Raw genomic sequence first — 27,568 nt, 5'->3', positions numbered from 1 at the left:
AGCCCACAGGCAGCAGCTCCAGAGAAGCCTCTCTGCAAATATCCCACCGTGGAGTCCAGTCATATGGCTGCCAAGGGTCCTTGGAAATACTCAGGCCTAAGCCCCTTTTTTCACAGATGAGAAAAGCCAAGACTCAGAAGATAGGCCTTGCCCTAAATCAGCAGTGAGGAACAGCAAGGCCAGGAATAGAATTGCAGAATCAAGTCTATAAAGCTTACATTTTACCTGTAAATTACCACTCTAATAAAACTCTGTTTCTAAACAAATGTTATTCTTACTCTGTCTGACTCCTAACTGAAGAGACAAAGCAGCCTGCAGTTCCAGATCTTAACCATGCCCCCAGTTCTCTCTCCTTAATCCCAAATGACTTGCACCAGCCAAACTGAAACTCCTGGTTTTCGTCAAAAACAAAGTTCAAGAAAGAACTGTTCACGTTTGAGCAGGGGAAGAAAATCTAAAAATTGTAGAGGGAAACCGAAAAACTTTTTTCAAAAATCTGAATTTATGAGATACAAAGAATAAGAACCAGAAGAAAAGCTCTTGTTCCACACATCAGGTTTACCCACCCAAGACCAGAACCATCCCAGGAAATGCTTGGAGACCACAAAAAATCATGCATTTTAAAGGTTGGTGGGTTATTAATTCAAATATAATCATCCAAATAGTTGCCTCTTTCCCCTGCATTCTAGCTTCGGTTAGCCCTGACACATCAATGCAACCTCGAGCAGATCACACCTAACTTTGCAGATCTTCAGTCAACTCATCTATAAAATGAGGAGTGTGATAAAACTCAGGTGTCCTTCAGCTAGAAAATTCAAAAATTCTGTTACACTTTTGGAACAGAACTGACAATTGTCCCCATTAAGTCGGCTTATACAAAGTTTATTTTCTTAACTTGAAGAAATGAAAGGCAGTCATTATAAATTTAAATTACCATATCTCTTAGGAAATAATTACTAAGTTGGTGTCACAGTGGTTGCATTCTGTTTCTAGGGAGTAAGCTTCAGCAATGACAAATCGTTAAATGATTCTTCAGGGAAACAGAGCCAAATACCCCACCCTCACTAAATGGGTATTTGGCTCTATTTCCCCAAAGGTCCATTATTATTTATAAGGCAAAAATTAGGGTTTCTTTTGCATAGCGTAGAACTCAGGCAGTGAGGTCATTTGTTTTGAAACTGCAGCAACCAGTCCAACTTTTTTTTTTTTCCATTAGCATTCTAGTTACTCTGGGTCAAGAGAGTGAGATGCAGATTTCAGAGAACAGTCAAAGGCTGCAAGGCCACCCACAGCATCGTCAAGGATTCCACCTGGGACAGCCCAGAGTCTAACCTACAGCTCATTTTCCTTTCACTCTCAAACGTGAGAAGCCAATGAAGACTCAGACACAAGCAAACCAAACATATTTCAATGAATCGTCAACAGCCTCAGGGTCCATTTAAAAAACAAAACACTACCATAACCTCCACATTATTCCTTATTCTTTTTTGAGACAGGGTCTCACTCTCCCGTCCTGGCTGGAGGACAATGGTGCAATCATAGCTCACTGCGGCCTCAAACTCCTGGCTCAAGTGATCCTCCCATCTCAGCCACCCAAGTAGCTAGGACTACAGGCATGCACTGCCACACCTGGCTAATTATTTTATTATTTTATTTTTTGTAGAGACAGGGTCTGACTACGTTGGTCTCAAACTCCCAGGCTCAAGCAATCCTCTCACCTCAGCCTCCCAAAGCACTGGGATTATAGGCATGTGCCACCAAGACTGGCCCATATTATCCCTTATTCTTATTGAGTGAAAAAGGGGTGGAGAAGGGATGACAAATTCCTCTGAGAATGATAGATGCTTTCACTCAAAAAGGAGAACATAGAGACAATTATGCCTTCAGTTTCAAGGATTCATGAGCCCTCTGAAATTTCTTTTCTGAACCTCAGGTTTAGGACCCCTGCTAAATTAACATGTTAAAAGGAATCCTCTTTTATAAGTCTCTCTGAATGCTGTACAATTCCTTTGTTTGTTCTGTTTTGTTTTTAGTACAGACTTTCGCTCGTTACCCAGGTTGGAGCTCAAAGGCACATGTCTGGGCTCACTGCAACTTCCATCTCTGGGGTTCAAGCTATTTTCCTGCCTCAGCCTCCCAAGTAGCTGGGGTTACAGATGCATGCCACCACACCTGGCTAATTTTTGTATTTTTAGTAAAAACAGGGTTTCACCACTTTGGCCAGGCTGGTCTCAAACTCCTGACCTCAGGTGATCCACCTGCCTCGGCCTCCCAAAGTGCTGGGATTACAGGCGTGAGCCACCATGCCCGGCCCTGTACAACTCCTTTGTAAATGCAGCTGTGAATGGCAACCCTAATTACAAAGGGATGCACAGGAAGAGCAGGATCCAGTGAGGAAACCGGCTTCTTGTAGCACTGATGAAAGAGAAGTATGACCTTTGAGCTCACACAACTATTGAAGCCCTCTGCTTCTGCTAGGATTCTTCACTTAATAGTTTTCAGTAGGAACCTTCCCTTACAAACACAGGGTTGTGCTCTGTACTCAATTTTTCAAAATAAGAATAATAAGCAAAAGCATACATTGTTTAGGAATGCATACATAGGTAGTGCAACTATGAAAAGCAAAGATCAGTTAAAATTAAAAGTTGAGATGGGAAGGACTTCTAAGGTATTTGTAACCTGGTTGTTGGCTCCGCAGATGTTCATGTTACTCTTTAAATTACACCTACATTTTGCATACTCTTCTGTATGTATATGGAAATTGAGCACTTAAAAAAAAAAAAAGACAGTTTTGTGTTAGTGACAGGGACCTCCAAGCATTATTCTCAGTGTTATTCCCAATCCCATTTTAAGACACACCAATAAAACTGAAGTGAGCCCAGTGCTGTGAAGGGGTGGGGCCTGACAAGGAACAGTTGAAAGCTCTGTCCCCAGGGCCACCATCTATAAATACACTTTCATTTTTAAAAGTCTACGCCCTGGGACAGTCCTGTGCTCTGGGCTAATGCCACGCTGACCTCTGAGGCTGCCTCCCAGTCTGGGAAAAGCCAGTGTCAGGTTTCTGCAAACCCACTGGTCTTTCCTCTTACACACCCTGCAGGCCTATTTCCTGTGGCACATTCTGTGACCAGGAACAGTCTCATTAAGGCACCTTTGACAGCTAAGAAAGGAGCAAAGAACCAGACATGGCCACAGACTTAGGAGGAACCCTGGGCCACCCCCTTCCTCAGCTGCACACAGAGGCCTGGCTTCCTTGCCTCTCCTCCTCCAAGCACCTCACTCACAGTCAGTTTACCTTCCTCAGGGGAATTCTGCTCATTCAACGAATGCTCAAGTCATCCACTGGTCGGAGAAATAGGTAAAGGCTATAGGGGCATGATCAGTGTGTCTCAATTCCTAACCCTTCCCACACTCACCACTACTATTTTGACCAAATAAGGAAGGCACACTCCTTTCCTAATCATTTGAACAAGAGTATGTCATCCAAAAAAACTTTTTTTTGGTAAATCTCACTAGTAAACAAAGCTGTCATTTTTATGTTTTAGTTACAATAGCCAAAAACTGACACCATGACATCAAGCAACATTTGAACCCAGCTTTGGATGGCCCACACCCCATACTCAGTGCAGGGCTGAAGCACGGGAGAAGTGCCCATTTGAGTCCTCACTGTTTGCTAAGCTTCGTGCCAGATGCTGTCTAGGGTCCAGAGGCGAAGGGAGCCGCATCCGTGCCTATCAGGAACTCACGCTAGCGTGGGTGAAAGGCACACAGAAGGAGCCCTCTGGCATGAGGGTTCTCACCATGGGACAAAGATGAGGAAGATACAAGGAGTCATCTCGAAGGCTGGGAGCATGTGAGCTGGGTCTGGGGGAAGAAAGAGATCTATCAGATAGGTGGTGTGGGGAGGGGTCCTGGAAAAAATGACTTGCACACAGACCCCAAAGTGGGTGAATACGATGCAGGATGTGGTGGGGTGAGGAGATTCCCAGACATCAGTCCTTGGGACTGACTCATATGGGGGTGGGTGCATGGGAAAGGTGGGAACAGGAGCTGAATCAGGGGAAATCAGGTGAGCATCTAAGTCTGACGGGCCTCCTATCCCAAGGTAAGATATTCGAACTTTATTCCGAATGCAGTGGAGAATGTCAAGCGCAGGGGAGAAGGAAGAAAGGAGGCAGGAAATGCACCACTGTGAGCTGGGCAGAAAGGCGCAAGAAAGAAGGAATCCCTCTGCCTCTGCCCCCCATCCTCCTGCTGCCATCTGACTGCCTGATGAGGGAGGCTGCGCTGTGCACCTGCCTGCAGCCTTTGGGAAGACTATTGAATTTGTCTTGTGTCTTTATTACAGTCCTGAGTTTTCAAATCCGAATGTGAAAGGGCCAACCTCACCCTTCCCCAAACCAACTGTTATCTTTCATCTCAGTTACCTCCAGATCCTCCATAGCATGACTCTCTCGGGTGCCAGGCCCCAGATAAGGGACTGGGGTGTCAGCAGAGAAGGGTAGTTCTTGCCCTCAGGGAACTCTTGTTTGACAGAGACAAGGGAACAGAAAATCCTAGAGCAGTATGAAGGGGCCAGTGGAGGGGACTTCCCTGTAAGGGCCATGCAAAGATGCAGGAAAGGCGCATACAGGGTGCGGCCGGGGTAGCACACTGGAGCACACCCAAACTCAGGAGGTGACGCAGGTTACAGCTTATTTCAAAAACATACTCTTATCTTCATATATGACCTAAAGCTTCTTACAAACAGCACTGCCTCTAAGTATGGCAAAAATTTTGTGTTTTGTTTTGAGGGAGGATCATGTTCTGTTGCCCAGGCTGGAGTGCAGCGGCATGATCTCGGCTCACTGCAGCCTCGACCTCGACCTCCTGGGCTCAAGTGATCCTCCCACCTCTCAGTCCCCCGAGTAGCTGGGACTACAGGCACACGCCATCATGCCCAGCTAATTTTTTGTAGAGGCAGAGTTCACCATGTTGCTCAGGCTCTTCTGGAACTTCTGGGCTCAAGCCATCCTCCTGCCTCAGCCTCCCAAAGTGCTGGGATTACAGGTGTAAGCCACACATGCCCAGCCTTGTGTTTGTTTTTACCCCCACCCTAACCCCAGTTTGGAGCAAAACAGAGGAGTTTTATCATGTTGTGTCAGATATTCAAGAGATTCTTCATATATATGTCAAGTATTGTCTATAGAACAAATTAGCAATGTCCCAGAATTATATTTTGCTACGTTTAAAATGTACACAAGGCCTACTATGACTAATGAAATATGAATTCACTCGATAGCCTTTTTGTCTTGATATGTTCTCTCTCCAAGGATACTGAAAGTACAACTACTATTGTCTGCAGGGAGGTGTCGCCAAACTTTTAGATCTTCAAAGATGCCCCCACCTTTCTCTCCCAGCACAGTGCCTGCACTGGCTCGGTGGGTAACAAAGGCAGTGGCTGGGGGCTGTCCCAGAGCTCCTGCATGCGGATCTCACCTGCCACTTGAGAACTGCATACCATTCTCACCTCCCCAGCACCTGCTCCAGGCCACTCTTAGGGCTGCTGGGGGCAGGGGCATCAGGAGGCCTGGAGCCTGTGGCCTCTTCCTGCCTGTGCTCTCTGAGGCCTGTGAAGGGCCAGCTAGTGTGAATCACTAGGAATTCAAGTTTGGCAGCCTAGCACCCCAGAGATGCAGAGCTGTTATCAAAGGTCCACTGTCAGCCCTGGCCCAGGCCTTTGACTTAAGGGAACTCGCCATTGGATGTAGTGACTAATGCCTGAGCATAAGCCAGGGTCTCGTTTTCCTCACTGAAGAGTTTCAGCCCCTCCTTGGCTGAGGAGCCCGGGTCGGTTGACTGTCTGGGTTAAACATCAAAGAGCTACCTCTGGAATCTGTTTCCTGGTTTGGCCATCCTCCCGAATGGGTCCCATAGGTTGGAAACACTGACTGTGTCTATAAGTGAGCCCTCAGAATTTGAGAAGGATCCCACTTATGTGCAGTCTCAGTGGGAAAGGGGCATGAGATCATTTTGTTCCCATGTTAGTTGCTGAAACCCTTTGTCCTTCTGGAATTGGCAGGCCTTTACTTTTCCTGAGCTCTTAGCAATGGTTTCCCTATAAAGCTATTGTTTTGAGTCAATCACGAAGAATGCTGGACTTACATGTGCATGCGCCCTCTCTCTCGCTCTCTCTCACACACACACACCCCCACACAAACACACACCCACACGCAAGAGCCATGCCCATTTTGAGCTCAGGAAAGATGGCAAAATCCACCGGGATGTTTTACTTTTGAAGAAGGTGACATATTGAGGAGTGGGTTCTGTATTCTTAATTTGGCTTTTGCTTTTTTAAACTACCAGACTTTAGCTAGAAGAGAGCCAGTAAGAGCAAAGGGATTAAAATATTTCCTTCATTAGGCATCCACTTAGGAATTGCCTGTGTGTTAGTGCTTTAAGGGTGCTTGTGGGTGGCTCTCAAGAGTGCCAACTCCAGAATCAAGCCAAGCACACAAGCAGCCTGAACAAGAGGAGAGTTTTTCTTTGCACACTCCACCAACACAAAGTATTCAGTCACATTGCTCCATCCATTCAGGCCCTATTTCCCAATGGCAGAACAACTAGTCTTCCTCTGCAAACTCCAGCATTCCTCTGGGGCCAATTTAAAAAAGCTTGGGACTTCAAAATGCACGGGCACACTTTTCTTTATAAAGAACAGCTTTTGGGTAAGCAGCATTGTGAAAGGAACTGAATTTATAAATCCACACAAAAGCCATGTATTTCTTTTGAGACAGATCAACTCACACACTTTGTCTTCTGATTCACTGTGTGTGCTATCTGGTCTACAATGTAGACAGTTCCCTAGGTCAGAAAATGCATCTGCTCATGAACAGACAGAAATGGCAATGTTCTTAACACTTGTCTTAGATGAGAAGTCTGCTTACATGCTCACGATAAAACAAGGAAGCAATTTTTGACTCTAGTCAAGAAGCTTCTGGAATCTTTTTTCCAACACAAATGTTTCTCATTTAGTCCAAGCTCTGTTTCAATTACACGCCAAGAAAAGACAAAGAAAAAACCCCCTACCACCTACTCCTGCCTTCATGAAAACATTATAAATTATCTTTATTACATCATATAGAAAAGTCATCTCACATAAGGTAAATTGTTGACAAATGGTTACAGCAGCCGTTTTCTGGACAATTGCTGTATTCGTAGGTGTTCTTCTGCTCACCTGCCAGACCCTGGCCTTATCTCTCTCAAGAAAACAGCATGGAAATGAGCATCCCTGTCTGAAGCCTTTGACATTCATTTCTAAAGAATTGTCATGAACATCAACATCAAAAGACAACTCCTTTGTATTTTTTTTAGTTTTATTTATTTTATTTTTTTTTTTTTTTGAGACAGAGTCTCGCTCTGTCGCCCAGGCTGGAGTGCCGTGGTGCAATCTCAGCTCACTGCAAGCTCCGCCTCCCGGGTTCATGCCATTCTCCTGCCTCAGCCTCCAAAGTAGCTGGGACTACAGGCGCCCACCACCACACCTGGCTAATTTTTTGTATTTTTAGTACAGACGGGGTTTCACCTTGTTGGCCAGGATGGTCTCAATCTCCTGACCCTGTGATCCGCCTGCCTTGGCCTCCCAAAGTGCTGGGATTACAGGCATGAGCCACCACGCCCAGCCGACAACTCCTTTGTAACATTAAATAATTTCAGAAATAAAAACTGACTGGCTGGAGTGTCTTAACATCCTAACTTTCCCCAGCTTAGTAAATCCCAGCTGTGCGGGGGATGTCAGTAGTTTAACTTTCACATGGACCCCACAGCCAACACCCTTGTCATCATTCTGTTACAGGCATTTCAAAGAAGTTTAAATCAGCATGCTATACCCTCTGGCTCATTTCCTAGGTTAGGTCAACTCTTAGGTGGCAATGCTTAAGCTCTGAGGGTCCCACACCAAAATGAGGCCTGCTCTCTTTTCATTTTTGGTCATGGGCTCACACTCCAGAATAAAGGAAATTTATTTAATAAATTTATTTAAAAAATTTATTTAATAAATTAAATTTATTTAAGCCTTCGCAACAGCTTTCCAAATTACACCAAAAGGACGGAAGGAAAACTTAAGGGTCTGGATTATTAAAAGCTAAACAACCTTTATTATTGTTGTTTATTCTTTCTAAGGCTCTGCCTGGTGATAAGTGTGTGAACTTACCCAAGACTATGCCAAGGATGTGTCTTTTCTGCTCCAACCACAAATTTTAGATGCAGAAGGAACTTTGGAGATCTGGCCCCGCAGGGATTATAAAATTATCTGGCCAAAACTCCACAAAGGACTAAAGGGGTGGGCCACCTGACACTAGGGAAGCCATTCACAGCAAGTCTGAGGTTTCCTTCCTTTATGAAGTTCTGTGTTCTAGCTTAAATTCATGTCATGCAAATTTTGCAATTATTCAATATGTGCATGCTTTTTTTCACACTAATTTTTTTTTGAGACAGAGTCTCACTCTGTCACCCAGGCTGGAGTGCAATGGCGCAATCTCAGCTCACTGCAACCTCTACCTCTTGGCGATTCTCCTGCCTCAGTCTCTCGAGTAGCTGGGATTACAGGCATGCACCACCATGCATGGCTAATTTCGTATTTTTAGTAGAGACGAGGTTCTGCCATGTTGGCCGGGCTGGTCTCGAACTCCTGACCTCAGGTGATCCACCCACCTCGACCTCCCAAAGTGCTGGGATTACAGGCGTGAGCCACCACAGCCGGCCTTAAAATAATCTCTTGTCTTCCATATTACCTGAGTAAAATTAAGGCTCCAATAAGATGTCTTAGATTTATCCTGTGGTTTCACAAATCCAGGCTCATCACTTAGCACTTCACCCCTATCTGGGAAGCAAAAATTTTGTCTCTCTCCTTCTCCTACAGACAATAACCTACTGCTCAATTATGTTTGGTGACCTGACCAAAAGACTTGGAGGCAGGCCAAGGCACAGAACCCAGGACTCCGGCCTCCTGGTATGGGGCTCTTTGCCACTTTACATCCATCCAGTTCACAGGCACCCACAGCCATTCCGTAACTCATAAGGCAATGGTCAACTTTAAAATCTGCCCACACATCTCTATATTGAGGGAGGTTTAGTTTGGTGAGTGTCCTCCCCCAAGCTTGAGGCAAGGCTCACAAAACGGAGGGCTAATTCTTCACTGGTTTTCAGAATGCTGAAATCTCATTGGCTTTTGGAATATTTTGACAACTTCCCCACCCACTGGGCAGTTTGTCCCCATTCACAGCCATTTGCAAAAATTAAAAGTACAAGCTGCTTAGTGGAGACAAGGTCAGAGTCAGTATCATCAGCATCCCAAATCTGAAAATAAAACCAAAATCAAATCTCCTTAGGGGAAAACTGTCAACCCAAACACAAGGCGGTTTAATTCAGAACTGTGTTGACCACTTTCCTATCAACAGGCTTTCAGCCAGTGTTACCTACTGGAAGGGCTACAGTAAATACTAAATATCTCAGCTGTGCATTTTATATTCCAAAGCAAAAGGAAAAAAGGGATCATGCTAATATAAAAGCAGTGTTTACAAATTCCCAGGGGCATCATAAGTCCTCTAAAGCAACGGTTCTCAACAAGGAGCAATTTCACCCCACAGGGAACATTTGGCAATGTCTGGAGACATTTTTGGCTGTCACACCTGAAAGGGGGTGGGGAAGCTAGTGGCACCTACTGGGTAGAGAGGCCAGGGATGCTGCTAAACACCCTACGATGCACAGGCCAGCCCCACACAACAAAGAATCATCCAGCCCCAAATGGCAACAGTGCTGAGGACTGAGAAAGCCTAAAATGTAGGAAGCAGGAAGAGACTAGAACAAAGTCACGAGTCCTAGTTCGTTCTCTGATAGGCTTCTCGGTCCGGACATACCACCGGACCTTCCTGGGTCTCTGGTTCATTGTCACTAAACAGAGAGGTTGGCCTGTTTCGGAGGTTTTGCAACCCCTAGACTGAGTTCAACCATTAATTATCCAGGGCTTAAAGTACGGCTGCTCTACAGGCTGGCAGCCGCTGCCTCTCATCATACCTCCCCTGATCAGGGGGCATTTCCCACCAGTTCTCTCAAAGCCCCATCACATTTCCTCTGGAAAAGGGAACAATGCTAAAAGCAACTTCTTTCTCCTTATCACCAGCCACCACGCCAGTCCCTCGCGACCTTCTACTCCACAGGAATGAGACACAAGGAGTTCCTGGACTCTACAAACTCCTTCCAATCCTAAAACCTATGATTCTATTCAGCCAACAAACTAAGGACAGACATGGAAGCTTCATTTCCAATTCTATGTTCTGCTCTGCAGAAATGCATAAGCAGAAGACAAAAAAAAATGCTTTACAATAAAATTTAAAAACAGCACAGCTGCAACTGCGTTCAATGTACATGTAAGAATTTTCCATTTTCATAATACTTTGCAACCATAAAATCAGCTCACTACCCCATCTTAGGGGACAGACTTAGTATTAAAGCCATTGTTTCATGGATAGAGAAAATGTGCTACCACCTTGCCATTCCCAAAACCTTCTCCATTGGCTCCAGCTGTTTACACAGCTCCATGGAAGACAACAACTTAGCTGAGAGGCTAAACCCCTCCACACACAACCCGATAGTTTCGAGAACGACAGAACACAGGGACTGTTTTACATGTAAAATTTTCACGTTCAGGAAAAGGAATATAACTGGCCTGACTAGGGGAGAGGATTACGGTTTTCACTGCCTCCATACAACTATCATCACACTCGTTCTCTGAAAGAGTCGGAGACAGAACCACTTCCCCAGCCGCACCTCACAGGAATCCCATTATCACACACCAAGCCACGGATTCTCCAGGTGGCAAGCTGGGATAGGGGGGCTAGGCCAATGGGAGAGTAAGCGATAACTCCTAGCAAAGAGAGAGAACCAGAGGAATCTTCCAAGGCTAAAAGGAAACAGCACATACTGCTGCTGCCAAGTAGAAGAACTAAAGGGCTTAGCATATTTCATTTGCCTTAAAAACAAAAACCAAAAAAAAAAAAAAAAAAAACGCGCTCACCACAAGCTTCCCAAGTACATGCATTATCCATTACAGCAAATGAGAGAGGAAATCCAAAGATCATTTAAGGGGGGAAAAAAGACTATTGAAAACTCTGAGTAATCACACATGCACCCCCATAGTGCCCATGGGCAACAGAGGGTTAACATCCCAGGGCAAAGTTTCCTCTCAGCAAGTACAAATCCGAAATCATCATAAAGATGCTGAGTGATTTAGTCATGAGCCCTCCCCTCAGCCATCAGAAGGAATGGCAAAAATGCAGAGTGAGTGCTAGGAGCCAGAACAATTTCATTTTCCTCCTAATTGTGCAAAGAATTTGCATTTAAAATGAGCACTTCAAGAATGCCCAATAGCTGGCTGCTAACATGAACAAGAATAAAAGTGATCCATCACCCAACAACACCAAAATTTTTTGCAATTATTTAATTGCAAAAAAAGTATTTGGGTACCCTAGTAGACTGAAGAACACTTCTGGCTAATTACCTCTCACAAGTCAGGTGTCAGATTAACTTTTTTTTTTTAAATATACTTTAAGTTCTAGGGTACATGTGCACAATGTGCAGGTTTGATATATAGGTATACATGTGTCATGGTGGTTTTCTGCACCCATCAACTCATCATTTATGTTAGGTATTTCTCCTAATGCTATCCCTCCCCACTCCCCCGATCCCACAACAGGCCCCAGGGTGTGATGTTCCCCTTCCTGTGTCCAAGTGTTCTCATTGTTCAATTCCCACCTATGAGTGAGAACATGTAGTGTTTGGTTTTCTGTCCTTGTGATAGTTTGCTGAGAATGATGGTTTCCAGCTTCATCCACGTCCCTGCAAAGGACATGAACTCATCCTTTTTTATGGCTGCATAGTATTCCATGGTGTATATGTGCCACATTTTCTTAATCCAGTCTATCACTGATAGACATCTGAGTTAGTTCCAAGTCTTTGCTATTGTGAATAGTACCACAATAAACATATGTTTGTGTGTGTCTTCATAGTAGCATGATTTATAATCTTTCGCATATACCCAGTGATGGGATTGCTGGGTCAAATGCTATTTCTAGTTCTAGATCCTTGAGGAATTGCCACACTGTCTTCCACAATGGTTGAACTAATTTCATTCCCACCAACAGTGTAAAAACATTCCTATTTCTCCACATCCTCTCCAGCATCTGTTGTTTCCTGGTTTTTGTTTGTTTGTTTTTTTGAGACGGAGTCTCGCTCTGTTGCCCAGGCTGGAGTGCAGTGGCGTGATCTCAGCTCACCGCAAGCTCCGCCTCCCAGGTTCACGCCATTGTCCTGCCTCAGCCTCCCGAGTAGCTGGGACTACAGGCGCCCGCCACTAGGCCCAGCTAATTTTTTGTGTGTTTTTAGTAGAGACGGGGTTTCACCGTGTTAGCCAGGATGGTCTCGATCTCCTGACCTCGTGATCCACCCATCTCGGCGTCGCAAAGTGCTGGGATTACAGGCGTGAGGCACCGGGCCAGCCTGTTTCCTGACTTTTTAATGATCGCCATTCTAACTGGCGTGAGATGGTATCTCATTGCGGTTTTCATTTACATTTCTCCAGATTAACTCTTAAAAATGCACTCACATCGCATTAACAAAAGGTAACATGGAAACAAGGTACCTTCTTGGTGGCTAGGCTTCCCTAGAATCAAACTTTTATGCTTTCTACATCATTTCAGATTTACAAGCTAAGTGAAATAGAGAAATAAATCAGGAAATAAAGACCTGTCAATTAACAACAACGGTTCTCACCACTCATATCCAAAACACAGAACTGCAGTTTGACTTTTGAAGGGAGGAAGAGATCCAGAGGGGAACACAGAGGTAGGGGGACGGTCAGAAAGTGGGAAGTCAGTGGGTGGCTGTAGCCTTGCTCTGTAAGAGGGACAGTTTCAAGAGCTTCATGAAAGACACAAGAGCCTTTTATCTTCCTTCCTCACTAATAAAATTAGAGGGTGAAAATATACACTAGAAAAACATCCAAAGTAGTTCAGAAAAGGGCTGCCAGAGGCAGGGGGGTTGGGGGAAAGGCAAGAGGCGCCCCTACTCTGACGGGGAATAAGTACCCCCATGGACACGGCCATCAGCCAGCTGCTCAGCAAAGAGGGAGCTCTAGAGAGTCTGGCGCTGTCCTTAGTGTCTCCTTCCACATCCTCCTCCCTATGGGGGTGGCAGCTGTGCGGTCAGAAGAGATTTTCCCCAGAACTAGACAATTTCCTAACAAGGGCATTTTCATTAAAGATGAGACACAAGGCAATGAACGAGGGAAAGAGAAATGGCCAGAGGATGCTGTCCAGCCTGCATGTGGGTCTCATTCCCACCAGAGCCTCACACCACACTGGTTCTGGTTCCGGAAGGGAAGCCGAGACCCCAGCTGGCAAGAGCCACACCCACAGCGCCAGGCCATTTCCTCCAGCTCTGGTCTCTCATTATTCAGCCTATAGCACTACCTCACTTGTCTCCTAAAAACAGGGGTCCCCTCTGGCTAACCAGACTTCCCTCCATCCCCAAGATGCTAACATGCCTGGCACACTCTCAGCCTGGGAATCTGGACCCTGAGGGTCCAGGGAAGATGAATCACTGGCTAAAAACCAGGAACCCAAGAGTACTGCTGGTTTCCAAAACAGATGGCCCTAACAACGTGTCCAGCCAGTTTCCTCAAGTGGACAGCCCACGGGCCTTTCAGAAGACCCAGGCAGGGGGCCAACTGTGGACAGCACAAAGCAAAGTACATGTTTCCTGGTCCTCTCCTGGGGGCTTCTGTGAAGCAGCCCACACTGGTGCTCCTTCCTCCATCATTTAGTTTATTATTTTTATTTATTTTTTATGTTTATTTATTTATGTTTTTGAGACAGAGTCTTGCTTTGTGGCCCAGGCTGCAGCGCAGTGGCGCAATCTCGGCTCACTGCAACCTCCGCCTCCCGGGTTCAAGCAATTCTCCTGCCTCAGCCCCCAAGTAGCTGGGACTACAGGCACCCGCCACCACGCCCGGCTAATTTTTGTATTTTGTATTTTGTGTTTTGTATTTTTAGTAGAGACGGGGTTTCACCATATCGGCCAGGCTGGTCTTGCGATCCACCTGCCTCAGCCTCCCAAAGTGCTGGGATTACAGGCGTGAGCCACCACGCCCGGCCTAGTTAAAGTACAGACAGATACAGGCCTTCCTCCTGACTCCAGCAATGAGAAGTTCAATGTCCCAGGCCATGACTTCCTCAGCTTGGATACGGTCTAGCCAACAGCTGGTCACTCTGCGCTGACCAGGCCACTCTTGAGCCAGCAGCAATTTCTGTGAGTGCTCCTGTGCATGCTCTTCCCCTTGCATGGAGTAGGCGCCTTTTACCTGTTGGCCTTGCTCTCATCCTTCAAGCCCTCGCTGAAATGTTGACTCTTTAGAGACCATCCAAAACAACTGCTCCTCTCCCTCTAACACACCTTGCTTGTCTTATTTCTGCTCTCACCCCTAGGGCCTGAGCCAGAGCCTGGCCCGCAGTGATGCTCAGTAACTATTTACTCAATAAATGAATGCACTAGGAAAAGCAAAGCAAACACATCTAAATACTACGTCTAGGTATAAACCCATCCGTGTTGAAGACATAAATAACATTATTCGTATTGCTCTATACATCACAGCCAGAGTCTGGAAACTGCCTACATACCTACGTACAGAAGAACAGGTACATAATATGAACAAAATGAATGAGTACCATATTACGATGAGAATGACAGACCCACAACTCACATGAAGATGGAGGCAAATCTCACAAACATCATGTTGAACAAAACCAGAAACAAGAGGACACACTGGGCAGCTCCATTTACATTAAGTTCAAAAACAGGCAAAACTGGCCAGGCGCAGTGGCTCACACCTGTAATTCCAGCATTTTGGGAGGCCGACGCAGGCGGATCACGAGGGAGTTCGAGACCAGCCTGGCCAATATGGTGAAACCCCGTCTCTACTAAAAAATACAAAAATTAGCCGGGCATGGTAGCGTGTGCCTATAGTCCCTGCTACTTGGGAGTCTGAGGCAGGAGAATCACTGGAACCTGGGAGGCAGAGGTTGCAGTGAGCTGAGATTGCGCCACTGTACTCCAGCCTGCTGGGCAACAGAGCGAGACTCCGTCTTAAAAATAAAATAAAATAAACACACACACACACAAGCAAAACTAAGTCGAGATTATGACTGTGGGAAGGCGGTGCACCAGCAGGGGTATCAGGGGGCTTCTGAAATACTGATCAGGTTATTTCCTGAGCTGGATGCAGGTTACACAGGTGAGTTCAGTTTGTGAAAATTCATCAAATCGTCCAGCTATGATTTGTGTTTGTTTCTCTATGCTCTATTTCAACAAAACTTCATTGCAAAGAGAGAAAACATATCTGAAATAAACATGGAATTCTTGTTTTTCTTAATAAAGCCAGCTAAAGATTCCTGTCCATCATGAGGACTGGCACCTGACATAGAGCTTCCCTTGGATGAGAGGCACACAACACCTGCCTCTTCGCACAAGACCACGTGGCTAGTGCCAGGCACGGTGGCTCACACCTGTAATCCCAGCACTTTGGGAGGCCGAGGCGGGTGGATCACCTGAGGTTGGGAGTTTGACACCAGCCTGACCAACATGGAGAAACCCCGTCTCAACTAAAAATACAAAGTAGCCAGGCGTGGTGGCACATGCCTGTAATCCCGGCTACTAGGGAGGCTGAGGCAGGCGAATTGCTCGAACCTGGAGGCGGAGGTTGCAGTGAGCTGAGATCATGCCATTGCACTCCAGCCTGGGCAACAAGAGCAAAACTCCATCTCAAGGAAAAAAAAAAAAAAACCATGTGGCTAGTTATTCAGGTGAGGTGTGAACACATCAAATGCACCCCGAAGCTGAAACCTGCTAGGACACATGGCTGGCTGCTGCAATCTTCTTCCACCTTTGCAGTCCTAGAAAGTATAGGTCCTGATAAATATTAGTGGCTTTAAATGGAAACAGGTGGTAGGAATGTCACTGCCTGAAGCCGATGCAGCACCTCAGCAGACATCTGAAGCCACAACTCTGCTCAGAGCCTACAGAGTTGAGGTCCTGGATCACATCAGAGAGGGGGAGTAACAATCGTGGGTCACCTGCTGCCTCTTTCTAGTAATTTCTTCCTTTTAAATTATTTCATGAAAATTGATCATTCAAGGGGAAAATCCTCTCTGAGGTAGGGGGAAAAAACTACATAAGTAACAAAGCAATCGCTTTGGCTAAGCTTTGGCTCACTCCAAAGCTTAGGATCTCAGACACTAAGTGGCCCCAGGCCAACTGTGACCCAAAGAACAAGCCCCTGGAACAGGATCACATTCAGCAGGAGGAAAGAAAAACAACTAAAGCCTGCCCCAGGACACCTACTAAGACTCAACTCAAAGTTAGCAAGCAAAAGGGCTTGCATATTCTTTTGCACTAAAGGGCCCAAACAAGTGTTGGTTGGATGTTGTCAACCTGAAAAACAGAAGTTCAGACTTGACTTGCCTAGCACACCTGCACATGTTCATTCACACACTCATACACACAGGCATGCACACACTTTCCTACTCAAACTCCAGTAAATTTTCCTCTATCATAAATTTTTTACTTACTAGGACATTCAGGGCTTGAGGAATAGTATACAGGTATCGTTACTGATTTATAAGACACAGCCCCTTTTAAAATAAAGTGCATTCTTATTTTGTCATCCTATTCATATGTCTGCCCTGTGAGGTAGAAAGAGCAGACAAACTGATCTCCATTATACTTAAAAAAAAAAAAAAAAAAGGCCGGGCAGGGTGGCTCACACCTGTAATCCCAGCACTTTGGGAGGCCAAGGCAGGTGGATCACAAGGTCAAGAGATCGAGACCACCCTGGCCAACATGGTGAAACCCTGTCTCTACTAAAAATACAAAAAAATTAGCCGGGCTTGGTGGCAGGAACCTGTAGTCCCAGCTACTCAAGAGGCTGAGGCAGGAGAATAACTTGAACCCAGGAGGTGGAGGTTGCAGTGAGCCAAGATTGCGCCACTACACTCCAGCCTGGCGACAGAGTGAGACTGTCTCCAAAAAAAGAAAAAAAAAGAGTCTACTGCTTTCCACATAGAGCTAGTGCCACATAAACCAGGAGACCCCTGAAATAGAGGTTTAGCCACTAATAGCCTCCCCTCCTTAGGTCTTCTAGCCACCAGAGAGGAGGGCAGAGGTAGGAGAGGGATGCAAAAAGGAAGAAATGCTGATTAAGTAAGCAGGGACATGCAAGGAGAGTCGCACTCAAGCCCTGCATCATCCTTGAGTTTTTTATTTTTTCTTTTTGAGACAGAGTCTCGTTATGTTGCCCAGGTTGGAGTGCAGCAGTGCCACCATGGCTCACCGTAGCCTTGACCTCCTGGACTCAGGTGACCCTCCCATCTCAGCCTCCAGAGCAGCAGGGACTATAGGTGCGCACCATGACACCCAGCTAAATTTTTTTTTTTTTTTTTTTTTGGAGAGATGAGGTTTTGCCATGTTCCCCAGGCTGCCCCCTCAAGAAGATACTTCGTAATCAAGTATCTTCAAGAGGAATCTCTCTCCCTCCTAGAGGTTTGTGAGACACTCCAGGAATGGCAAAGAAAAACCATGACCAACCAGCAACATCTCTTTATTAACAAGTAATCAATGTGCCATCTCTCATTACGCCCAGTGCAGAATGAGAAATTGGAAAGGCACAAGGAGCCAAGTCGCCAATGTGAAAGAGATTCCAAATGTACTATTTCTAACACCCATCTCAAGGAATCAGGGAGAGGCAGCGGGCGGCAGGGGTAGAGGGTTGACCCCGCCTGACCCTTAGCATGGAGAGACACTGGAAAAAAGGCCTGGGCACAAGCGTAAGCCTTGTCCCCACTGGTGATCGCTACATAAGCCCTCACTACCACCACCGAGATGCCCACACCACTGCAGAGGTGGCGCTCTGAGAGCCACCAGCAATAAAGGCTCTATTGTTGACTCATACAAAAACTTCAGAATCCCAGGAAAGGGACGCCAAGGCCCAACAACTGTGGATGAGCGACCATTGACCAGACCTGACCATCATGTCGTTGTCAACTGAAAAACATTTTTTTCCAGTTTTCTGGCAGAGTTGCTTCCAAACCATCCCAAACTTCCAAAACATGGCTAATTATACAAGGTAAATAAGTCATGACAAGCAACACAAAGGAAAACCCGCAGGAATCCATTCTAGGTGCTCACGGCAGGAGGTGACACAGGAGAGGGGACCTGAAGCCAAGCAATGAACTGGGCAAAATGGGACTTCATGCTCCATCCAGCCCCCAGGACTCCCTCGCCTGCCAACCAGCTCCCACGCAGGTGCAGCATTTTTGCCTGTGCACCCTCTCGCACTTCTCCCCTTTGTCACGTCCCTCTGCTGGCCGTGGCTTTATCATCTAGACATGTGGAAAACCCCAACACAAACCAGCCAGCTCCCTGCCTCGCCACCAGAACGCTGTCCCTCTCTCCCAGCAAGAACTCTCCCTGGGTCACTGGAAAAGGCACTTCTGCCACTGGAGGTCTGACCCCCAAGGAAGACGGGGCCCAATTCCTCTGCAGTCACCAGCCTCTGCTTTAAAGAATCTGCAGCTCAAAAACCTCCAAGAACCCCTGCTATGAACTCAATCATGTCCCTCCAAACTCTTATGCTGAAGCCCTAAACCCAAGGGGGATGGTGCTGGTGCCTTAGGGAGATAATTAGGTTTAGATGAGGTCATGACAGTGGAGCCTTCATGATGAGGTTAGTGCCCTGTTAAGAGGAGATGCCAGAGAGCTTGCCTGTGCATGCACGCTCGCACGCTCTCCCTCTCTCGCTCTGTCATGTGAAGACGCAGCCAGAAGGCAGCTGCCTGTAAACCAGGAAGAAGGCCCTCACCAGAACCCAATCATGCTAGCACCCTGATCTCAGACTTCCAGCCTCCAGAACCGTGAAAAAATTTCTATTGTTTAAGCCATGCAGTACACAGCATTTTCCAATAGCAACCTGAGCTAATACCTTCCCCAGGGAGATTCCCCTTGACCAAGGGTAGACAGGGCCACAGGCAAACTAAACAGTGTGTCAAGCATTCACAGGTTGTAAAAAGTAGCTTGTGAGGCACGATGCCCTACTGTCAAATTCTCCCCCACCCTGAATTCCCCCATCCCACAGCTTGGTGGCCTAATGCCAGAATGTCAAGGAGCCCTGAACCCGCCCCCCTTTTCTGCCATGGGGCAGCAGAATGGGACAGAGCCAGGGAGAACCTGTGCAGTGAGACAACGGATGGAAGAGTAAACCCCAGGAAACAGAAATGGCCACAAAACCTTTGTACTTGTAGTCTGAGGGAGATCAGAGCCTCTGAAAACATACTAACTATGTAACAAGCCCTCATTCCCAACCTCAACACTGGGAATCTAAAATTAGCCAGAGAAAGAGTCTACTCAGCTCTGTGTCTCCTACACAGGCCCTGATAAGTGTCACTACCTCCTTTGGCAATAACTTGTCTTGGGAATGCTATAAATACTACCTAAGTCTACCCAATGTGAATTCTGAATACCAAGAATCATTTCAGGGTTTTCAGGCACTGGCTATGTGACAGGGGTGTCAAATTCAAAGTCGCATGCACAAGATGCACACCCAGGGAACACATAAATCCCTCAGGTCCAGCCCTGCATTTTAAACGGTGGGGAGGACTCACTCAAGAGCACCTCCACCTTCCGTGTGGCTGAGGCTGCAGCTGCTACTGCTGCAGCTCTGAAGAGCCGATGAAACGCTTTTCACCTTTTGTCAAATTGCTAGGAAGTAGGAGGCTGAGAGAGATGAGAAGCTTCAGATTATAGAAAAGGACAAAAAGAAGTCTGGCCTTCTTGGATATTTAGATCCGACTCAGAGCTTTCCAGTGAAGAGGCCCTTGGAAAAGGAAGGCTGGAGAAGCAGCAGGTACTCCCCGGATGATCAGGGCTGTTACTTGTCACTTGTCCCCTTGGGGGCTTGATCCAGTAAGGTTCTTTTTTTTTTTTTTTTAAGAGTCTTACTCTGTCACCCAGCAGGTTAATAGATGTCTGTGGACTGAATTTCAGTTCTTTGGGTTTCTGGGGTTCACAACTGCAGACTCGTAACCCCCAGGAGCAGGGCCGGCTGCATTGGTCTGCAAAAGCAGTGTCAGCCAGACGCCCTGCACCTGGCCAAGATGTAAAGCTCAGGCACAGGGAACAGGTGGCGGCAGTAGAGAAGGGGTACTGGCTCCGAGGACAGGACGCTGGGGAATGGAGATGTGTGTCAGAGTCAAGAGAGATAGCAGAAGGGGACTGGAAAAGGGCCCATCAAGGCATATGGAGTCCCAGAGGCAAAAGGGAGAGAGGGTGTTAGAGGATGATAAGCAGTGACCCGTGACGGGCAGCCCGGAGCAGGGCACCTGGGAACAAATTGTGAGATTTGGCCACCAAAGGGTTGCTGGAGGCCTTCCAGAATGGTGCTCTGGCATAGTGGTAACTGCAGAAGTCGATGAGTAGGAACGAGGTATAGGTTACTCTTTCTAAAAGTCAACAGACAGCTCACAACCGACACTAGGCCAGTGGTTAAAAAAACAAACAAAAACATTGCTCCCCATACATTGCAGTGCCCCAGTCTTTAACCAACCCGTGTGCTATCTGACTCCTACTGCGCTGTACCATCTTTTTGTCTTGGTTTATTCAGTCTCTCCGGTCCCAAACACCCTCTCCCACTGGCTTTTTGACATTCTGCAGATTGCTGAAGGCGCGGCTGAAGTTCACCTCCAGGAACCCCTTCCTGAGTTCCCCATCACGTCCCCTCCATCGAGTACCTCTCTCCTCACCTGGAAACTGCAATATTGCTGACCTACACACTCCTGCAGGCAGAGTTGGGGACTCACTGCCTCTGTATCACTCTCAGGAGGCACCACAATCTTTTGCCCATGACAGACTCTCAAAAAGGAGGAGTCCATTGAATACAATGGTTCCCTTTAAAAATAGTTATTTTTCTCCCTCCTTTGCTCAAATTCTTTGTGCTTAGCATCAGACATAACTGCCCACCACAAAACCCCTGTGTTCAGTATTTCACAAGTTTGATTCTGTCAGCCCCCCGGGGGGAGGAAAAGTGAGGAATAAGCTGTGTGGAGGGACCTGGGACTGGGGGAATGATAGTGTCTATCTCTTCTCTCCCCACCTGCCCCGATGTCACAGGGTCGGCAGAAGGGAGGGTCTTGGGAACAATGCTCTGGAAGCCATCCGAAAGAGTTCAGTCCCTGCTAGGCTACTCTGGGCCACTCCTCTAAAGGGCCGAATGAAAGAAGCCAGTGTTCCAGGGTCTAAGGCAAACTAGGAGCTGGATCTATCTGCTCAAAACTAAACCCTCCCTCTTGCCCATGCTCTTGCCCTCTCCCTCACCCCCTGTGTTAAGCTGAAGTCCTATGGAGACAAGCCAGAGGGGACTCACGGAAGGATGGGGCACAGGGTCCTGTGCTGTACCCCACTTCTTGATACACTTGCTCTAAGGCATCTGCCAGACATCCCACCCCTAATGACCAGACCTACAAATAATCCCATACCCCATGAGGGTGCCCCACCTGGCATCGCAAAGTTCTCACAGAGAACCAGCAGCCCTGCAGGAGACGGCTCTCAGGTCCCATTCATCCAAGCCCCAACCAGACCCCTCCAATGGGTCTGGAAGCAAAAGCAACGGGCATTAAAATGTCAGGGCCTGGCCTCCCTGGTGTGTGGGGCAGCAGTTGAAGCCTATTCTTGGGGTCCCGAAGTGCCCCCTCACCTCTTCCTTCCCTTTCTGCCTCCTGCCCACACAAACATTTGCTGGAGGACTGCTCTATAAACTGACATCAGTGGAAAAGAAACATCCGGAGTACAATCAGAGTTGAGTCACTAAACATCACAGAATCCCTTAGGGGAAGAAAAAGGCCAAAATGAGCCACTAAATGCTAGGGCTTCAAAACCCCAAAATAAAGCATATCTACCACTGCTCTGAAGGGAGCATAGCGTGTGCCCATCTCCTCTGAGCCACAGGGGCCCTTGCAGCAGGCAGCCACTCACACTCCCGCACAGGTGGCCAGGGGTCAGCCACTGGCACCTGGGGGTGCGCCTGGCCTGTGGACAATAGCAGCAAAACTGATTTTATCCACCTACCCACCGGCAGCTGCAGGAAGGGGTCACACTGTTTGCAAACCCTGAGAACTATCATTTTATGTCCTCCAAAACACTGAGGAGAAAGCAAACCAGCCACAGGAACCTAGACCCAAAGGGGAGAAGGTAAGTGAAAAACAGCCACACAGAAAACACAGAGAGAGGGATTCAATGCTGCCCGGACTTACTCAGTGCAGATGCTTTGCATCAGTTGCGTTTTTGTTGAATTCTCACACGGGGGGCTGATTCCAAGTACCACCAAAAAATAAATTCGAGGACAGCTGACTGTTCATTAAACAGGAAGGGACAAGAGGGAAACTTAGAACCAAGTTTCAATTACTCACACTACATAAAACCACCTCTCAGCAGCTGGTGCAATCAGTCAACAACATAAACCATGGCCAGGGGCAGATAAGCAGCTGGATCTGGGTAACTCTTCAAGAACTGCCCTCCCTCAGTCCCTGCTAGCAGTCAGGTAGCCCAGCACCTGCAAAGGAAGAAAGGGCCTTGTATTAGAGCACACTTTTGGCACCTGCCATGTGCAGATCATATTCTCATTAGCCAGTACTAGCTGCTTGTTTCTCTGAAGAACAAATGACAGGAGTCTATGCAGCTACTTTCCAATCCTACTTTTAGGATCCAAGTTAATATTCTACCAAAAAAAAAAAAAAAAAATAGGTTGACAACGCCAAATGGCCTCTCTCTCTGCACCATCAAATCTGCCCATCTCCCAAAATCTTTCTAGCCAACTGCATGCCCTTTTACCAATGAGCTGCTTTATTGTGTGTTCACCACTGGATCACCCAAATTTAGCAGCAAAAATGCAGCAAATCTAGTTAAACTTGAATTTCAGGTAAACCACAGATAATTCTGCAGTATAAGTAGTTCCCATGCAGTCTTTGGAAGATACTTATACTATAAATGATAGACTGTTTATCTGAGATTTAATTCACCTGGGCAGCCTGTATTTTATCTGGCAACCCTGCTTCATCTTCATTCCAGAGAAAACACTAAATCCCAAGAACAGCTGGAAGCAAACTTCGAGAGCCCCCAGCTGCCAGCCCATTCTACACAGAGGATTAGGCAAAGCAGTACATTGGCCCCGCCACTCTGGGCAACAAGGACAGGCAGAAGGGAGCAGGAGGATTGCCTCCAAAGGAGAGGCAAGTCAAGTCCCTTCTCCTCTTCTTAACTTATTGGACTTAAAGTATCGACACAGAAAAATGTGAACTTAGAAAACAAATGCGGTATGATTCCACTGATTGAGGTACCTAGAGTAGTCAAAAATCACAAAGACAAAGTAGACTGGTGGTTGCCAAGGGCTGGAGGGAAGAAGGATGAGCAGTAATGGGCAGTTTCAGTTTTACAAGATGAAAGAGTTCTGGAGATGGATGGTGGTGATGCTGCCCAGCAATGTGAATGTACTTCATGCCACTCAACTATACACTTACAAATGGTTAAAGTAGTAAATTTCGTGTTATGTTTATTTTTACCATAATGTGTTTTTAAACTGTCGACTTCCTTCTCATTTCCAGTTTAGCCAGGTCTTTCTCTCTCTTGTGTCTAATTCATCTCTAACTTCATGGAATAGGTATCTACTAAGAACCTTACACAATGCAAAAGGAAATCAAATCAGCAAGATACAAATGAAATGCAAGGAAGGCCAGGGCGGAGGGAGGAGCAGGTTTGCAGCTAGGACGGACTTTTCGCAAGCCCGCCTGGCTCCTGTCTGTCTAGGCCTCAGGGCTCCCTGCAGAAGCACCCTCACAACCCCACTGTTCTTTCACCCTTGGTGCGTCCCAAGGGCCTTGGCATCACCCCATGCTCAGCTCTAAGAAATGATCCAGGACCAGAACCCCACAGGCAATGAAGCTTGTCTCCACAGGCGACAGGAAAGCCTCGGGGCTAGAGGATGCATGGTCTCTGCAGTTAGAATCACCCTTTCCCCAAGAATATCAACACGTACACACACACACACCCCTTTTAACTCTGGAGACCCCAAAGGAGGCATCAGGTCACATAAATATACGATCTAAAACTGCAGGTCGTCTGCCTTGGAGGGTGTTTGACACAAAACAAGACTTGGGGCACTCTAGCGGCTTGATATGTACCATCAAAAGATAAAACAGAGTCAAAGGCAGAAAGCATTCGTGAAGCCCATGGACCTCTGCAAGGCCCAAAAGCTAGTTGAGGACAGCAGCAAAGGCTCCCTCACCACAGTTCTGGCCTATCCCTGGCCAGGTAATCAGGGTTGTGGAGCCAATTCCTCTTTTCTTTTTTTGAGATGGAGTCTCACTCTGTCACCCAGGCTGGATCGCAATGGCACAATCTCGGCTCACTGCAACCTCCGCCTCTGGGTTTAAGCGATTCTCCTGCCTCCGCCTCCTGAGTAACTGGGACTACAGGCACGCACCACCATGCCTAGCTAATTTTTTGTATTTTTAATAGAGACGGGGTTTCACCCATGTTAGCCAGGATGGTCTAGATCTCCTGACCTTGTGATTCACCCGCCTCGGCCTCCCAAAGTGCTGGGATTACAAGTGTGAGCCACCGTCCCCAGCCCAGCCAACCCCTCTTAAGAATCCAGATTCTCCTCGGCAGCCCTTACTTGCCCACCCAACCCTGACCTGGCGAGACTGCCACAACTAGCCCCTCACACCATGCCCTAGACACATGGGGCAGTCTGCAGACACATGGGGCTAGCAGTGGGGCTGTGGTGCACACGGCCCTTAGAATCACATCAGTGTGCCCTGGTCCCTCCTGGACTCTGCTCTGGGTCTGCAGTAGTGCCCAGGAATCTTCAAATTTAGCAAGAACCAGGCAGGTCAGGCACAGTGGCTCACACCTATAATCCACTAAAGCACTCTCAGAGGCCCAGGTAGGACAATCACTTGAGGCCAGGAGTTCAAGACCAGCCTGGGCAACATAGCAAGACCTCATCTCTACCAAAAAAAAAAAGAGAGAGAACTCCAGGCAATTGTAAAGGCAGGGATCCTCAGACCATACATTAAAAGAACAAAAACGGAGAAACAACATTTGAGCTAAATATATATATAGATATATGGACCAGGCATGGTAGCTCATGCCTATAATCCCAACACTTTAGGAGGCTGAGGTAGAAGGACAGCTTGAGCCCAGGAGTTCGAGACCAGCCTGGGCAATATTGCAAGATCTCATCTCTACAAAATTAGCTAGCTCGGCATAGTAGCACACAGGAGCTAGTACTCAGCTACTCAGGAGGCTAAGGCAGGAGGATCTCTTGAGCCCAAGAGGTGAAAGTTGCAGTGATCAGAGTTCATGCCACCGCACTCCAGCCCAGATGACAAAGTGAGACCCTGTCTCAAACACACACACACACACAAACACACACACACACACGCACACACACACACACACACGCACACATACATACATGATGGGGGCCACTTAATGATGTAGGGCTATACTCACAGATGGTAGGTTAAAAAAAAGCTGAATCCCCAACTCTATCTCCTACAGGTGACTATCTATGTTGAATATGTATTTACATACAAATTAAACTCGTGCCCGAGTTAACTAAAGGATAAGCTTTCTACAAACACGGTGACTCGGATACACCATCAGCTTCTGGATTTGCCTCCTGGCTCAGCTTCAGGTATCACACTCCAGTGCACAAGCAACAACAATTCCCCGCTCATGCTCCATCCAAGGGTAGGATCTAGTGGTTGGTGGGAGAAGAACGTTTCAGGCAAGGAGTATGAGTAAAAGCCACAAGGTGAAGACTCTACTGAGACACACACTGAGAGGCCGGCCTGGAAGCTGAGAGAGCCTGGAAGCCAGAGGAGAGATTCTGCAGGAGATGGCAGAAAACATTAGGAAAGTAAGTTGGGGTCCTGGTACGGGGGCAACTGAGAGCTACTGAAGGTTTGTGAGCCAGAGAGTGACAGTGGCAGAATTCCACCAGGAGCCCACATTCTTTTACAACCAGGACAGAGAAGAAACAGCAAGAAGGAAGCAAGGGAATAGTCATGATTTCAGAAAATAAAGACAGAAAATCATGGAACCATGCACTTTTCATTGTGAATGCTAAGCCTGGAAATATGGCTACCTGCCAACTTTCTCTTGTCCTTTCTCTGCATAGCTTTGGCCAAGGTTCTGTTGTTGTTTTCTCAGACAGGGTTTGGCTCTGTCACCCAAACTGGGATGGAGTGGCTTGATCATAGCTCACTGCAGCCTCAACCTCCTTGGGCTCAAGCAGTCCTCCCACTTCAGCCTCCCAAGTCGCTGGGACTACAGGCCATGTCCAGCAATTTTTATTTTTATTTTTGTAACTCCTGGGCTCAAGCAACCCTCCTGTCTCGGCCTCCCAAAGTGCTGGGATTACAAGGTGAGCCACCATACCCAGCCTGTTTTTAAAGGAGAATTTGGCACTCGGAGGACAGTGATTCTCAACACTAGAGCAGTCCTGATGCAAAAGGTGCTGCACAGGAATGTGTAAACTTTCCTGCCCTCTGCCAGCTCATCTACTGGGCTATCAAGCAACTACTGCAGCCCCAAGGATCTCAGCAGAGGAGAGAGGAACAGGAAGAAAGCTCTTCAGCATCAGGACCAAACTCTGACAAAGACCCTCCCCTAGAAACAAAAGATCTGGGTCATGCAGGACTTTTCAAGACCTACACATGGAGGAATTATAGCCCCAGACACACCTCCCCATACCACTCACCAATCCATTTGGGTCCCTTCCTCTTAAGACTTGCTGCATCGCCAGGGCTTCTGTTGACGAGTTAAGCCACTTCATTTCAGGTTTTGAAAACTAACGCTCTCTGACACATTATGTCTCCTGCTGCCAAAGAGTTTAATACCCAGCATTCACTATTTTATATTAAAATCAGTTATCATTTTTACTACACATCAAAGCTCATTTCCCCCTAAAACTGCAAAGCTGAGACACCACTAAGGAGTGCAAAAGGAATAAGAAGCCAGTTGCCCTGCAAAATTATGCAACTAATGCCCTCTCTCTGAGGAAAAAAGAAGCCCCCTAGACAAATAAAGAAGAAACTCGAAGAGCACGCTCTATAGTAGTTTCCTCCTGATGGGATGAGCTGCACTTTTAACATTTTAAACTAGGTCAGTACATGAGTTCTGATGTTGGGCTTTAAAAGAACTTGCTTGCTTCAGATTTGGGCTAACATAGTGAATCTGGAGACCGCTCTGTGAATTACTATTCCTAACAACCAAAGCTTATTTCTAACATTTTGTATCTCAGTTAAAACAAACCTCAGCATTTCTCTCTGTGATTAAAAATAAGCTACACCACAGGATTACAACGTCAATGTCTTTCCCTCCCCCTGCATGTCAAGTGTTCTCGCCCTTAAAAATAATAAACCCG

The 27,568-nt window shown here is 46.9% G+C and overlaps 1 protein-coding gene across 10 annotated transcripts in view; it reads right to left on the bottom strand.

Annotated features, from left to right (window-relative positions):
- The window catches only part of TLN2 (talin 2), a 452,474-nt gene that overhangs the window by 366,569 nt on the left and 58,337 nt on the right, over positions 1–27,568 (bottom strand). For 3 of the 10 annotated variants that reach the window (XM_063698575.1, XM_063698577.1, XM_055364063.2), the window contains one exon: positions 22,389–22,687. The exons of 5 other annotated variants lie outside the window; for them this stretch is intronic. The gene's annotated coding sequence lies outside the window, so the exon portion shown is untranslated. The remainder of the gene's footprint in view (positions 1–22,388; positions 22,688–27,568) is intronic. 2 more of the 10 variants (XM_055364062.2, XM_055364065.2) reach the window with 1 other exon arrangement.

Source organism: Gorilla gorilla, chromosome 16 (genome assembly GCF_029281585.2).
Source record: "Gorilla gorilla gorilla isolate KB3781 chromosome 16, NHGRI_mGorGor1-v2.1_pri, whole genome shotgun sequence".
NCBI lineage: Eukaryota > Metazoa > Chordata > Mammalia > Primates > Hominidae > Gorilla > Gorilla gorilla.
Note: the sequence above shows the minus strand (reverse complement) of the source record. Positions and strands in the feature narration are given on the sequence as shown.